A 4,771-nucleotide genomic window follows, 5' to 3' on the forward strand; every position below is an offset into this window, starting at 1 on the left:
TGCTTCCCGGCTAAAGGGCTAGACTGGTTTACTCTTGAGGGTTTGGTCTCAAGCAAGAGGGTTGTCCTTAGAGGAACTTAGGTGGCGGCTGTTTAAACCAGATCAGATGAAACTTTAACGAACCCTCTCTAATGAGCCTTGATTGCTGCCACAGCAATTGGAATAGTTATTACAAACAGACTTGGGCGGCACTGTGGCCCAGTGGTTAGTGCTGTCGCCTCACAGCGAGAAAGTCCTGGATTCGAACCCTGGGGTTGTCCTACCTTGGGGGTCATCCCAGGTCGTCTTCTGTGTGGAGTTTGCATTTTCTCTCTGTGTCTGCGGTGGGTTTTCTCCAGGTGCTGCAGTTTCTCCACCATCAAAATAAACATGCATGTTAGGGTTAACACTCCTGTCTGTGCCCCTGAGCAAGGCGATGGGAAAAGAACGGGAGTTGGTCCCCGGTTGAAGCATGAAGGCGGCAGCTCCTGGCTGCATAGATGACAGCTGGGATCAGCAATCAGGAAACCTTTGTCAATTCATTTCCCAAACGAATTGTCATTTCCCACAGCAGTGCTACACAAAGACTGGGCGAGGTCACTGCAAATGTGAATTCACGCCGCCATCTTCCCACACCGGGAGCGGATGGGTTCATTTACAGTAACTGCATTTCCACAGGGTTTATTAAAGGAAACTTAAACTTTTTAAAAATTAAATGTAAATACAAATAAATAAATAAATTAGATAAAAACACAAGTTATAAATATATAGCCACAGCAATCAGCGCTGACCAAGCAGGTTCAGACAGCTCTTATGTATTGGCAGTTTTAATTTGCCTTTATCTTTTGCTTTGAGAATGTTGTTTGAGAAGTATAGAGAAGGCCAGAAAGAGTTGCATTGTGTCTTTGTAGATTTAGAGAAAGCTTATGACAGGGTGCCAAGAGAGGAGGTGTGGTATTGTATGAGGAAGTCAGGAGTTGCAGAGAAGTATGTAGGAGTGGTGCAGGATATGTATGAGGGAAGTGTGACAATGGTGAGGTGTGCGGTTGGAATGACAGATGGGTTCAAGGTGGAGGTCGGATTACATCAAGGATTGGCTCTGAGCCCTTTCTTGTTTGCAATGGTGATGGACAGGTTGACGGACAAGATCAGGCAGGAGTCTCCATGGACGATGATGTTCGCGGATGACATTGTGATCTGTAGCGAGAGTAGGGTGCAGGTGGAGGAGAGCCTGGAGAGGTGGAGGTATGCACTGGAGAGAAGAGGAATGAAAGTCAGTAGGAGCAAGATGGAATACCTATTCGTGAATGAGAGAGAGGACAGTGGAATGGTCAGGATGCAAGGAGTGGAGGTGACGAAGGCATTTGAGTTTAAATACTTGGGGTCAACTGTCCAAAGTAATGGGGAGTGCAGTAGAGAGGTGAAAACGAGAGTGCCGGCAGGGTGGAGTGGGTGGAGAGGTGTGTCAGGAGTGATTTGCGACAGAAGGGTACCAGCAAGAGTTAAAGGGAAAGTTTACAAGATGGTTGTGAGACCAGCTATGTTATATGGTTTGGAGACAGTGGCACTGATGAAAAGACAGGAGGCGGAGCTGGAGGTGGCAGAGTTGAAGATGCTAAAATTTTCACTGGGAGTAACGAAGAAGGACAGGATTAGGAATGATTATATTAGAGGGACCGCTCAGGTTGGACGGTTTGGAGACAAAGCAAGAGAGGCAAGATTGAGATGGTTTGGACATGTGTGGAGGAGAGATGCTGAATATGGAGCTGCCAGGGAAGAGGAGAAGAGGAAGGCCAAAGAGGAGGTTTATGGATGTGGTGAGGGAAGACATGCAGGTGGCTTGTGTGACGGAGGAAGACGCAGAAGACAGGAAGACATGGAAACGGATGATCCGCTGTGGCGACCCCTAACGGGAGCAGCTGGAAGTAGTAGTAGAATTTGCCTTCGTCGACCTGCCATTTCAGCTATTGGTGTGATGCTTGACTATGACACAGCACAGCAGGTGTGAACAGCATGATCAGACTCAGAGTTAGAATCAGAATCTGCTGTATCGGCCAAGTGTGCATGAAGAATTTGCCTCCTGTACACAGCAGCTTCTTGCACTTACTGACATCACTCACACGAAAAAGAAAGAAGAAAACAAACAAAAAAGAAAACAAGAACCAACTGACCCTTCGCTAAGCCCCGCCCTAGAACAGCCACTGTCCAATTCTACGTTAGTAACCGTTACTAAGCAGGGAGGCCTGGCAAGCTATCGAGGAAATGCTGAAGTGGTGCGCTTACGGTACCTGCAACTCAGACAGCAGATATCCTAAAAGTTTGGAGGGTGGGGTCGTATTTTGGGCTTTTCCTAAGCCTAAAACACAAGAGGAAAAATGTCGAATGTGGATCAAACAGTGTGGAAGACCTCACTCATACCTGAATCCATCGAGGATAAACAAAAACACATTTGTTCGCTCCAAGTTAAGCTTGCTAACGTTAGCTAGCCTAGCTAGCTAGGTTAGCTATCTAGTACTAACAATGCTCGTTACATTTTAGTCCGGTTCCACCAAACCTTATACCTAACTTTGTATGTTATGAGTTATGTTATCATCTCAGTGCCCCAAACTCTTCCATCATCTCAATCAGCAACATCTTTTCAAATGTAGAGAAGTTGCTAGCTAACGTTACATCTGACAACCCTAGTCTCTTATACAGACGCCGATACTGCTGCTAGCTAGCTAGTTCAGAGAAAGGGGAAGTATCATAGCAAATTTAGCACATAAAAGAAACTAGCTGGTAACGTTGGTTGCGAAGGTATGCATGCTCTTAACTATCAACTGTTATCTTTTAGCATTTTGTGAATGGACAGCCTACACCTGAATATCTGAACCCCATAGCTGCTATCCCTGCAACTGTCCAAAGGAAGGAACATTATGGCGGTTGCCAAAAGCCTCCAACAAAAAGGTGACGAGCAATCAAAGCATCATTAACAATTTTATTGAGTTTGAAAGGACATGACTGTAGGAATTATATTCCCTTCTCGAACAGCAAAGACCACAAAAACCGGATTATAAAACGAAGCTTCTTTATATGAAAATGGTTGCAGACATACATTCGACAAAGCTAATGGTAACGTTTTTCTTGCTAAATCTGAGCGCACTGCTCTCGCACGAGTCTCGATCGTCAACCGAATCAACTTCCTGTTTCCTTGTCGCTAAGCCTGCTGGGAGTTTGAGTTTTACATTACGAAATACAGTAGGCTTTTCTAATATGAACTGTGCGATCTGAACATTAGATCTATTCTTTTTAACATCACAAATAATATTTCTGTAATCATGTATCACATATAGTAATCAATCATATCTCTAATCGTGTATTCAATAGAATAATCAATCAATCAAATAAACAATATAATTCACTTGTTTTCATGAACTAATTATTGAACTACTATTCAACTCAATCATGTGACCAAATAAGTCACAACATTCTCCCCCCCGATGAACTACTAAGTTCATCTAAATCTCCAGACTATACAGTAACTGGATAGGTCTCCTCAACGAAGTCCCTGAAGTAGTACGCACCATGCACGACCTGACCAGACCATCACGGCCTGGAAAAAGTTCCTCGATTCTCCCCAGTTTCCAGGTTTGTCTGGGGGTGTTGTCTTCTCCAATCAGCACAACATCACCCACTGTCAGAGGGGTGGGCGGCGGTGTGTCACAGCGGTGTGCGGACTTCAAATCTAGTAGGTAGTCCCGTTGCCAGCTGTTCCAGAAGCTGGTAGTGAGTCTTTGTCGGTACTTCCATCTTCGAGTGATCTCCTGCCTCTTCGCATTAGGATGCTGTGTGTCGGCAGTGAATGGTTTGGGGGGTAGAGATGTCAGTCGTTTACCCACCAGGAAGTGGGCGGGGGTCAGCGGTTGTGGTTCATCCACTTCGTTGTGCACAAAGGTCAAAGGTCGAGAGTTCAGGATAGCCTCAACCTCTGTCAGGGCGGTGCACAGTTCCTCGTAGTTGAGTGAAGCTCTCCCGAGAACTTTCTTCAGGCATGTTTTTACTGATCTGACGAGCCTCTCCCAGAATCCACCCCACCAAGCTGCTCGCTCGGCGATGAACCTCCAGGTGATACCTCGTTCTGAGAAGAAGTCCAGCAGCTGTGGGTCCTTGATGGCCTTCCACAGCTCCTTCAAATCCTGGTTAGCTCTCTTGAAAGTTTTCGCGTTGTCTGAGTAGATCACCTTACACAATCCTCTTCTTGAGATGAATCTCTTCAGAGCTAACAGGAATGTCTCTGTTGACTGATCTGAGACCAGTTCCAGGTGCACTGCTCTTGATACAGCACAGGTAAACAGAGCGATGTATGACTTCTTCACAGAACCATCCACTTTCACACAGAGCGGTCCTGCAAAATCCACACCTGTGACTTCGAATGGGGGAGACTCGGTTATTCGGTCCCTTGGGAGAGGCGCTGTGACTTGCTTTCCGGCCTGTGCCTTGCATCTCTTGCATACTGTGCATCTTGCCACAACTCTCTTGACGAGCTGTCGGGCGCGCAAGATCCAGTACCTCTCTCTCGCTTGTACTGTAGTATCCCTCACTCCTGAATGCGTCACCTTCTCATGGCTGTCACGTATCAACATTTCTGAGTATCTGTGTTTGTTGGGCAAGATCCATGGGTGCTGCTCTCTGTAGGTGAAGTCGGACTGCTGCAGCCTTCCTCCCACGCTGAGTAGTTTGTGATCATCCAGGAATGGTTTGAGTTCTTTGATTTTACTGTCCTTCTCTGCTATGGAGATCTGTAGGAAAGCCT

This window comes from Lampris incognitus, chromosome 14, assembly GCF_029633865.1.
Source record: "Lampris incognitus isolate fLamInc1 chromosome 14, fLamInc1.hap2, whole genome shotgun sequence".
Taxonomy (NCBI): Eukaryota; Metazoa; Chordata; class Actinopteri; order Lampriformes; family Lampridae; genus Lampris; species Lampris incognitus.